Source organism: Cherax quadricarinatus, chromosome 19 (genome assembly GCF_038502225.1).
Source record: "Cherax quadricarinatus isolate ZL_2023a chromosome 19, ASM3850222v1, whole genome shotgun sequence".
In the NCBI taxonomy this organism is placed as follows: Eukaryota; Metazoa; Arthropoda; class Malacostraca; order Decapoda; family Parastacidae; genus Cherax; species Cherax quadricarinatus.
This window is the reverse complement of record NC_091310.1, coordinates 10,431,355-10,443,845: the sequence shown is the minus strand read 5'-3', so window position 1 is coordinate 10,443,845 and position 12,491 is coordinate 10,431,355. Positions and strand designations below refer to the sequence as shown.

At 34.3% G+C, this 12,491-nt stretch overlaps 2 pseudogenes; one reads left to right on the top strand and one right to left on the bottom strand.

Moving 5' to 3' along the window:
* The first annotated feature begins 1,837 nt into the window (after positions 1 to 1,837).
* LOC138852917 (cytochrome c oxidase subunit 3-like) lies at positions 1,838 to 6,995 on the top strand (annotated as a pseudogene).
* On the bottom strand, positions 3,538 to 5,286 carry LOC138852916 (NADH-ubiquinone oxidoreductase chain 5-like; annotated as a pseudogene).
* Positions 6,996 to 12,491: the final 5,496 nt, after the last annotated feature.

Below are 12,491 nucleotides of genomic sequence, written 5' to 3'. Positions count from 1 at the left end.
AACATTGCACAAATACAAGGCGGTATAAAAGTATAATAAAATGAACCATGATACTGGTTATGAACAATAAACTCCAAATATAAGAACCCCAATACAGAAAATAAACACACCATACATAATGGCAATATGACATCCAAAAATGCAACTCACAACATATCATTAAAAACACAGCATTATACAAATTATTACTATTTTTATATATATATATTTTGTTTAAAACACACATTACAATAAATAAATAAAAGTATACAGTGCCAGATATTTCACATACAAAAACAATTATGTCCTCATAAACAAAACACTGCTCGTGTTACAGTGCCTTTAGAAATTTCCTCTTCACATGACTCGGTACAACCGCCAACACGTGTGTGAATAACAACATTACACATTATTATACCAGACATCAATCAAATCATTTCTAGTTACAATAATATGTCACTTAGTACACTGCACACACCTGATACATGTAAAATGTCTTTATACGAAAACAAAGTAAAACTGTGTAAGCAATACTAACTAAAAGCAATTCTCAATTACCCCTTCCTATCAGGAATATACACATTAATTAAGTACATGTAATAAAATATGTTTGAGCAGTACCCCCACAACAACCCCTCCCCCCTCACCCCAGATCATACCATTGTTCACTGAACACAGAAACGAATAACCAACATAATTTAAACCTTGAACATAGTCTCTTGTTGACAATAAAAAATATCCTCTGTAGTATAAGATGCATAGATTATGCCAACATGACAAATGATATTTAGAAAAACGAACAAACAATTGAAATTAGTATTATGACTATAACTAAAAAACGTTTATATAATTATGAATGCCGTCATCCATAACTTGAAAAAACTTTATTTGTATGTGCCTTTAAGACAAAGTTATTGCCAGAAGGAGGGACAAGAGGCAGTAGGACTAACAAAGGTCCAAGACACATACTGACAGTAGCACTGTGTCACCTTACCGAAAAACTTATTCCTGGCTGTATGAGGCATGTCCTAACCAGTAAGATATAGTATACATATTCATATAATATAACCTAACGAATAAGTCCTGGAGAGTGAGTCTGCCACCATGTCGGCCCTAGCAGAGATGTGCTTGATCGAGATGTTGGATGGTTGGAATCTCAAGGCCCGACGCAATACAGAAGCGTTTTTATTCTGAAGAGTTAAGGTATGTCAGGGTATTATGACGGCTAAATAACAAAATCATTTGCGGAGAGGCTGAAACGTCGAAGTGGTACAGTTAGGCTTCCTTTCCTAGTGTAGAGTAGGCCGATTGTTATGGTTTTAATCTAGCTGTGTAGTAGGCGACGGGATGGTGAACTCATTACCCAGAGATCTGAAGTAAAGCTGTGCTAACTCCCTTGTTACTGGTATCCACCTGCAGGAAAAGGGGACCTGAATATTCAGGTCATAAGAATCCGTGAGCTGCGCACAGCTCCCGTATTGTTTTGAAAGACTCTTGACACTCTGCCGACCCTAAACGGAACCTTTCTACTGGTAAGAGTGGTTAATGGGGCTGCATCGTCTGAGAAGTTATGACAAAATTTAGTCAAACTATAACATCCCTAGAAATATTTGAAGAGATTTTATATCCTTGGGACTGGATAATTCTGGATGCCATTATTTCTAGTTGTCTTAAGTGTTACCTTTCCTTTCCGATTTCATAGGTGATTAAAGATTAGTCAAAAGATGACTTACTGAGTGGTACGGTTAATTATATTGCATAAACCTATAAAATGGTTTGTGTCAGGAAATATGATCATCCCGTGTGTCAGAAACTACAACTAAATCATCCATGTATGCCTACTAGTCCTTTTATTATCCCCTAAACTATTAATTTTTCTCATTCTGGCCCAAATTCTTCTCCTTATATTAGAATCTGCTGTTGCAATCATCCAATCCTATGTATTTGCAGTTCTCAGAACTCTTTATGCCAGTGAAGTAAATTAATGTCATCACATAGACACCATGCCTTTCATTTAGTTGACATAAGACCTTGACCCTTGACCGGATCAATTAGAGCTATGCTTTTAACATCAGGGCTCATCAAATGATTTCATCAATTTAATCCAGACCTCCTCTTTTTCAGATTTATTCCTATCTTTTTAACTATAATTCAATGGTGACGAGATGTAACTCGAGAGGGAACATATCAAGGACTTCATACCCAAGCCGTCACAAAAGGCCTCCGGTGGGGAATAATTTTATTTATCGTCTCTGAAGTACTATTTTTCTTCTCATTTTTTTGGGCATTCTTTCATAGAAGTCTTGCACCTACAATTGAAATCGGAATATTTTGACCACCTAGAGGTATTCAACCTTTCAATCCTTTCCAAGTTCCCCTTCTTAATACAACTATTCTACTTTCATCGGGAGCAACAGTAACTTGAACACATCACGCAATCCTTAACTCACACCATTACGAAGCTATACAAAGTCTAGGATTAACCATCCTCCTCGGAGTTTACTTCACCTCCCTTCAAGCATATGAATATTTAGAAGCATCTTTCTCCATCGCAGACTCAGTCTACGGGACTACCTTCTTTGTAGCAACTGGATTCCACGGTCTTCATGTGATCATTGGGACTTCATTCCTAACAGTCTGTTTTTATCGCCTATTCAAATGTCACTTCTCTAACAACCACCACTTTGGATTTGAAGCCGCAGCTTGGTATTGACATTTCGTTGATGTAGTTTGATTATTCCTTTATGTTTTTATTTACTGATGAGGGAGATAATTTTTTAGTATTAACGGTACGTCTAGCTTCCAACTAGAAAGTCTAATTGTTTAGAAAAATTAATTCTAACTACCAACCTGATCGCTCTTCTCACTCTCAGAATTACAACTTTAATTATAGCCTTATCCTCAATTCTATCGAAAAAAACCGTTATAGACCGAGAAAAAATATCCCCATTTGAGTGTGGATTCGATCCTAAGACTTCAGCTCGGCTACCTTTTAGGCTTCGATTTTTCCTTATTGCTGTGATTTTCCTAATTTTTGATGTAGAAATTACATTAATTCTCCCTCTGGCCCATATCTCTCCCCTTACAAATATTTTCTCTTGAAGATTTACAGGATTGTTTTTCCTCCTAATCCTTCTCATAGGCCTCTACTATGAATGGTATAAAGGTGCCTTAGAATGATCTAACTGGAAATGTAGTCAATAATGACATATGAGTTGCATTCATAAAGTGTTTATAAACCTTTTTCAAATTAGAAAGCGAAAGATTGCGTTTAGTTTCGACCTGAATTTTGGTTCCAAACCTCTAGTTTATTTTGACAGAAGCCAAAACCAGAGGCATATTACTGTTAATGATAAAATTGAATTTTTTCCTGTTAAGGAGAACTAAGTCAGTGAAAAAGCTTCTAACTTATTTCCCGAGCGGTTGAATTCCGTTCACTTCTCTTTTTTATAGTGTAAAAAACACATTACATTTTCAATGTAAAACTGAAGATTTCCCTTCTAAAAATATCACCTATAGGCTAATAACCACCTTTGCAGCTTCAATGCAAAATTCTAATTTAAAATATATAGGTTATTATTAAATAAAAATAAAAAACACGACAATAATTCAAATAAAAAATCCTTTTATATAAACTATAATCATATTATCTTGTCTTAACTGTAAGTAAATAGAACCTTTTATCACCTCGCCAAATCCTCCCTCACCCCCAAAATATTCTGACCAACCTTTATCTCCAATCTTAAAAAAAGACTCCGCACTCCTTAGTCTTCAACGGGGTGCCCTAAAAGTCGACAAAATCGGCATAAACCACATAGACCTTGCAAACATAGTATAAGAATAAAACTTGACAGTCTTTAAACTAGTCCTTGATCCAACCATGTTAACAATATACCCTAAAAGGGCCCCTAACCTCCTCACTAATAAAGCTAAAATTTTTAAAGAAACCCTCAAACAAATCATATAGAACTCTGGGAACACTACTCAAGCTAATACACACCCCCTTGTTACCGCCCCAACCCTTAATGTCATTATTCCTTTTAACATTTTTCTATGGTTTTCCCTGACAATTATTACAGACCTTATATTAGAAAACCTTCTTATTCTATAGTAAATTAATCGAAATGTATAACATACTGTTAAACCAGTACTCAAAACATATAAAAAAAATCTAAAAATATTAACTTCCCTTATAAATGCAACTTCTAAAATTAAATCTTTAGAATAAAATCCAGCCAAGAAAGGTATCCCACATAGAGCCAGGTTAGCTAAATTCATGCAAACCCTAGTTAAAGGTATACATGTCACTAACCTACCCATATTACGAATATCTTGACACTCTTTAACTCTATGAATTACCATCCCCGCACACATAAACAGTAAAGCCTTAAATAAAGCATGAGTTAATAAATGAAAAAAAGCTAAATCAGCAAACCCTAAAGATAAAATACTCACTATCACGCCCAATTGCCTCAAAGTTGACAAGGCAATAATTTTTTTCAAATCAAACTCAAAATTAGCCCCCAAGCCCGCTATAAATATGGTTAAGCAGGAAACAATCAACAAAACCCTTTGTACACATGAACCTCTTAAAGCCCCACTAAAGCGAATCAAAATATAAACGCCAGCTGTAACTAGTGTTGAAGAATGAACTAAAGCTGAAACTGGAGTAGGAGCAGCTATAGCTGCTGGAAGTCAAGCCGAGAACGGAATTTGAGCTCTCTTAGTTATAGCAGCAACACACACTAAAATTTTCAATAATAAAAAATTCCCACTCAAATACCTTTCATAAAAAATAAAATTTCAACCCCCTAGCATAAAAAATAAAGAAATACTCAATAAAATCCCAACGTCTCCAATCCGATTTGACAAAACTGTCAATATACCTGCATTAGCTGATTTCTCGTTTTGGTAATAAATTACCAATACATAAGAAATTAACCCCAATCCATCCCAACCTAAAAGGATTCTAATTAAATTCGGGCTAATAATCAAAGCCCCTATAGATAAAACAAAACCAAAAACTAAATATATAAATCGCCTGTACCTCTTATCCCCGCTCATATAATCCCCCCTATAGTATATTACCGTAGAGGAGATAAATAAAACCACCCCTAAAAATAAGAACCTTACTCAATCATAAATCAAAGTCACTACAACAGAGGAAGAATTTAAAGAAAAAAGCTCTCACTCAATTACATAAGAAGACCTCAAGCTTATTCTCACCAAACTAAATAAAATAAAACCCAATGCCCTAAATAACAAAAACACTAAACTCACTAAATGACTATAGGCACCCCACATCATGATTTAAAATAACTTTCTTATATCTTCGATACCACAACCCGATGTTTTACTCTAAACTATTTAAATTGAAAGGTTCTAGTAGTTTAAACAAAAAATCTTGGTCTTGTAAACCAAAGATAAAGCCCATTTTTAGAACTTTATACAAAATCAGTTATAATATTTTATATTTCACTCTCCCTTTTACCCTAAGAGTTGCTATCCTATTCACGACTCTAACCCACCCTCTTTCCATAGGACTAGTCCTACTCACTCAAACTATTCTTATCTGTGCTCTTTCAGGCCTATTCGGGCCTTCCTACTGATTCTCATATATCCTATTTCTAATTTTTCTAGGAGGAATATTAATTTTGTTCATTTATGTCTCTTCTCTTGCTTCCAACGAAGCCTTTAAAATTCATTTTAAATCCAGTCTACTAATCACCCTGTCCTTACCCATATCCTTTACCTTAATCTTTCTAGATCTCTTACTTCTCCCATCAAAATTTTCCAAATCTAGACTATTCTTAATTCTAAGAAATAAAACAAATTTAGCCACCTTATCAACCAGTTCCATCTACTCCATTACTTCTTTCCCTCTTACTACTCTAGTAATTTTATATCTCTTACTTACCTTAATTGTTATTGTCAGTATTATTAATATCTCATCAAGACCTCTGCGACCTTCAAAATTCTAACAGAAAATAGTTTACTTAAAATATTAATTTTGGAGATTAAAGAAAAGTCCCTGCTTTTTTCTGATTTTTTATTAAAACTATTTCAATTACTTAATCCTTTCGTACTAAAATAACCTCTGACTCCTTAGAAGATAGAAACCAACCTGGCTTTCGCCGGTCTGAACTCAAATCATGTAAAAATTTAAAGGTCGAACAGACCTTCTCCTGTAACCGCTACACCACAGAGAAATTTTTAATTCAACATCGAGGTCGCAAACTCTCTTGTCGATAAGAACTCTTAAAAAAAATTACGCTGTTATCCCTAAAGTAATTTATTCTCTAATCCTAAAAAGGGATCATATGAACAAATATCTCTGATTTAAACAAAAAACAGTTATATAATTTATATCCTAGTCGCCCCAACTAAACACCCTGCTGATAATAAACTTTAACACCTTAAATCACTCTTAACCAACTTCATGTATAAACTTTATAGGGTCTTATCGTCCCTCTAACTTATTTAAGCCTTTTCACTTAAAAGTTAAATTCAATCTCCGAGATAGAGACAGCTTCCTTCTCGTCCAACCATTCATTCCAGCCTCCAATTAAAAGACTAATGATTATGCTACCTTCGCACGGTCAAAATACCGCGGCCTTTTAGTCCCCAATGGGCAGGTCAGACTTTATATAACTCTCATACAGACATGTTTTTGATAAACAGGCGGAAGAGCCCTATTTGCCGAATTCCTTACACTCATCACCCCTTCAATAAATCTCATTAATTCTCCAAAATTTATTTAAAACAAACAAATTATATACTAATATACTCACTTTAAATCTTTAAACTAAATTCATAAAAAGTCTTTCCTACCTACTTAAAAAATAATAAATACTTCTCTCCTTGTATTTCAGATATAACTCCCTGTAAACATAGCTACCCCTAAGCCTAGTTAAACATACCTTTCTATTTATTTTTATAACTAAAATAATTAAACAAAGAGCTAGCCCCCTCTGTTCCTAAGCCTTGCCTTACCTTAATGCAAAGAAAAAATTGAATTTTTTTCAAAAAAAAACCAGATATCTTAAGACTCGATTAACATTTCACTACTAAAATAAGGTTTTGAATTTTTTTACCACAAAAACTCGACCTTTAATTTAGCTCTTCTTATTTCGGGAAGATATTATAAATATTTAATGTAAAATATCCCTAATACACAAGGTACTTAATTTAACTAATACTTCCCATCTATTTCACTAGAATATTTCAACTTTCCTGTACAGTACTATTATCTATCGCCAAACTATTATTTCCTTAGTTACCTACTTAAACCTAAAAATATTTTTCCTAATCATAATAATTAGCAAGTCTTCATAACAACCAAAATAAGTCACCCTTGCGACAACCTTTTCAACGTAAGTGAAATGCTAATCTTTAGCTTTACTTTGAATCTACATCTTTAATCTCTCAAACAAATAAACTTCGATCATCATAAAAACTGCGTATTTAATTTTACAAATTCTCCCATCCTCCTTAATGTCCATATATATATACATTTCTTTAAATGTAAATCCTTCTCGAATCATTCATAATCTCGTAAATCATATAAACCATTAGTATATATATGGTATTCATAGTGTATCTGCACATAGGTTATTATCTATATCACTTAAGTATTTATATGCCTGAAGTTAGTATAATTTATAATATATATATATATCAAGCCACTTTATTAGTTAGTTCACTGCTATAATCCATTAATCTATATATATAATACTCATAGTGTATCTTCGCACAGGTTATTATCTATCTCATTTAAGTATTTATATGCCTGAAGTTAGTATAATTTATAATATATATATATATCAAGCCACTTTATTAGTTAGTTCACTGCTATAATCCATTAATCTATATATATAATACTCATAGTGTATCTTCGCACAGGTTATTATCTATCTCATTTAAGTGTTTATATACTTGAAGCTAGCACATAACAATAAATCTGTATATATCAAACTGTCTCATTAGTTAGTTTATTGCTATAATCAACTGACACTCATGTCTCTTTCTCAGTGTATCTCTTCGAAAATTAATATAAAGAAGTAACAGCTTCATTTTATCTTCTTCAATGATCGTCTGTTAGGAATATCTTCGTGAAAATGGGGGAATCTAGAAGGAGCCGATTAATACAGCTATAAGTAGAATCCCCTTTCTCACGAAGGGTTCTACTTATAGGTGTATTAATCGGTAGAGCTCAATATCATCGTTCTGCTTCAGTATAGATAAAATCAGCTCACTCATACAATTATACTCAATACACCACTTCCATATAAAGAAATGTATATATATATATACTAAAATAAAAAATACACCCCCTTTACATGCTTTTTCATTTTATTTTTTAGACAGCTTACTCCTCTTCCCTCTTAAATCTTCTAAGAACAACAGATATTCAAAGAGGAATTCAAGATACTTTAAGACCAACCTCTACCCTTACCCCTTTTAATCCCTAACACTCTTTATGTAAATTGGAATCGCACCAATCCCCGAAAGATCAAACCTTTTCGTGCCCTGTACACTTCTACATATACTATAAAGATAAGCTAAGTTTCAAGCTAATGGGCTCATACCTCATTTATGAGAGTAATCTCTCTTTATAATTTCATTCTCACCTTATAAAATCATTTTTATGTTCTCACTTTTGTCTGGGTCCTTCCTGGTCGTTTCTTCTTCCTCGTGATTTTCAGCCTGAATTGGTCTTGAACTTAATCTTATATCATTCATCCCTTTAATCTCATCAAAAGAAAATCAGCTTCCATCTGAAGCCTCCTTGAAATATTTCTTAATCCAGGCCCTTGGATCAGCCATCATTATTTTATCTTCAACCTTAACATTTTTTATTCCAATAATCTCGCTCTCATTTATTTCCTTAGCTCTTCTCCTTAAACTAGGAGCTGCCCCATTCCATTTTTGATTTCCCCAAGTCATAGAAGGTCTTAATTGAACCCAAGCTATTATTCTCATAACAATCCAAAAACTTGCCCCAATATTCTTGATCTCTTACTTATCCTCAGAATATTACACACACATGCTTCTTTTTTTTTGGTGGGATCTCTTCTGCTATTATTGGAGCACTAGGGGGAATCAATCAGACATCCCTCCGAAAAATCTTGACCTACTCATCTATCAATCATCTATCATGAATACTTTTCGCCATGCTTATTAATGAGACCTCCTGAATAATTTACTTTCTTATATACACTCTAATCTCGGCTTCTGTGGCCTTCCACTTCGCATCCGCCCAGACATATTTTTTTCCTCACTTAATTAACGCAAATTATGGTCCCCTCCCCAAAATCATCTCGTCTATAAACCTTTATTCTCTAGGAGGCCTACCGCCTTTTTCAGGTTTTATTCCTAAATGAATTATTACCCAAGAAATAATTCAATCATCCTTCTACTTACCTTTATTTATTCTCCTTCTTTCTTCTCTAGTAACTCTTTACTTTTACATCCGAATTACTTTATCCTCTATCTCAATTTCCTCTGCCCAAATAAAATGAGACATCCCCCTTAAACCCCTTAAAATCCTCCCATCTCCCTTGTACACCTCAATCAATTTATTCGGACTTCTTATCCCATCCATACTTTTAGTTATCTAAGATTTTAAGTTAATTCAAACTAACATCCTTCAAAGCTGTCAAAAAAAGTAATAATCTTTTAAATCTTACCTTTAATTGATAAGAAAGTACAACTTCTACTCAGATTTACAATCCAACGCCTTTAACCTCAGCCACCTTATCCTATAGATCACACAAAATTAATGAACCCTTCACAATCATGATATTTAACGGAACACTATGCATTAACAAGACAAAATACTCCACTACCTTTCCAGAACAACAAGAAAATAAGGCATTTAAAAATAACCCATGCTGCCTTAATGAATACATATATAAAGTATAACAAGCCCTGAAAAAAGACAATATCCCTACTCTAAATATAATTAATTTCCTTCATCTAACCACTCTAATAATTAAACTAATCTCTCCTATTAAATTTAAAGTTGGGGGAGCAGCTATATTTCCTGCAACTAATAAAAACCACCATAAACCTATATTCGGCATAACATTTAGCAACCCTTTCCTAATTATCAAACTTCGCCTCCCTAACCGCTCATAAACTATATTTGCTAAACAAAATAAACCTGAAGAACATAAACCATGACCTACCATCACTACTACAGCCCCATTTAAACCCCACCCTCCTATAACAACCAACCCTCTTAACACTAAACCCATATGAGCCACAGAAGAATAAGCAATTAATGATTTCATATCCACTTGACGCAAACATATTAAACTAATAATAACACCTCCTAGAATTCCAAGACTCACTCACACCCAACAAAATATTTTATTTACCTCTGAAAACACCCCCAAAATCCGGATTAAACCGTAACCTCCTAACTTCAATAACACCCCGGCCAATACTATCGACCCCGCAACCGGGGCCTCCACATGGGCCTTAGGCAACCATAAATGAAATATAAACAAAGGTAATTTAACCATAAACGCTAACACAGAACAAAAATACCACAGCAACCTAGTCCTCTGATAGCCAATTACTCCTGATAGTAACAATCCCATGTTTAATCTCCCTTCACTTTTATATAACCTCAATAAAGAAGCTAACAATGGCAAAGAAGCAAATAAAGTATAGAACAATATATAAATTCCAGCCTGAATTCGCTCAGGTTGATAACCTCAACCCAAAATTAATACAAGTATGGGAACCAATGAGCTCTCAAATCTAATGTAGAACATTAAATAATTTACTGATCTAAAAGTTAAGATCAAAACTATTAACAAAATCAAATTCACTGACAAAAACCCCACACAAAAATTACCTATTTTCTTTACTACAGTTCTCCTGAAAACTATTAATATTACAATCCAAACTCTTAATACAATCAAAATATATCTTAAATAATCAACCCTCATTATATAGCCCAAACAAAAAGAACAAAAATCATGGTTTATTATTAACAATCCCATAAAGCATATTATCAATAAACCCACCTGAATAAGCCTTCAATTCCTCACAAGCCCCATTAAAACCAAATTAAACACCAAAAACTTTAACATACTAAAATTCCAAATCCCCTAAAATAATCATTACCATGTGAGCGAACAATAGAGACCAATAAAGATAAACCTAAAGCCCCTTCACACGCAACCATCACTAAAAAAAATATTACAAACACACCCTCTAACCCAACCCTGAACGTGTAAACTCTCATAATCCCAAACACATTTAATATAATAAATTCCAACCTTAGTAAAACATTCAACAAATGCTTATGATTCGAGATAAACGCTCAGAACCCACAAAAAACTATAGTTAACAACCCAAAACCCTCAATACCTAATACCATCATACACCCTTATCTCCTCTTTAATTACTCTAATCTTCACTCTCCCAAAACTTATGACTTCGCCTTTACGTAAATCCCATCCTTTGCTTAAACTCGTTAATTCCGCACTCGTAGATATACCAATTCCTACTAACATCTCAATTTTTTGAAATTTCGGGTCCCTCTTAGGGTTATGTCTAGTAGCTCAGATCGCAACCGGACTATTTTTGTCAATTCATTTTACCCCGCATATTGACCTAGCTTTTTCGAACGTAGCCCACATCTGTCGTGATGTTAATTACGGGTGATTGTTCCGCACCCTTCATGCAAATGGGGCCTCCTTTTTCTTTATCTGTATCTACTCCCACATCGGACGAGGTCTTTATTATGGGTCATTTGCTCTTTTCCACGCTTGGAGAATTGGCGTTCTAATTCTGTTTTTAACAATAGCCACAGCTTTTCTAGGTTATGTCCTACCTTGAGGACAAATATCGTTTTGGGGTGCCACCGTTATTACAAACTTATTTTCTGCCATTCCCTATATTGGCACAGATTTAGTCCAATGAATTTGGGGAGGGTTCGCAGTTGATAACGCCACCTTAACTCGATTCTTTACATTCCACTTTCTGCTGCCATTTCTAATTGCTGCAGCCACACTCGTCCATATTTTATTCATCCACCACTCTGGAGCCAACAACCCTTTAGGAGTAACCTCCTCTCTAGACAAAATCCCCTTCCACCCCTACTTTACATTTAAAGATATTGCAGGGTTCCTAATCATACTTATACTCCTAGTCCTCCTAACTCTCCTAAACCCATACTTACTCGGAGACCCTGATAATTTTACCCCGGCTAACCCTCTAATTACACCAGTACATATTCAACCTGAATGATATTTTCTATTTGCATACGCCATCCTTCGATCCATCCCAAACAAATTAGGAGGGGTTATCGCTTTAATATTATCAGTTGCGATCCTTTGATTCCTCCCATTCACCTCCCTATCAAAATTCCGAGGCCTTACCTTTTATCCTTTAAACCAGCTTCTATTTTGAACTCTTATCTCCACAATCATTTTATTAACATGGATCGGAGCTCGGTCTGTAGAGGATCCTTATATTTTCACAGGTCAAGCTCT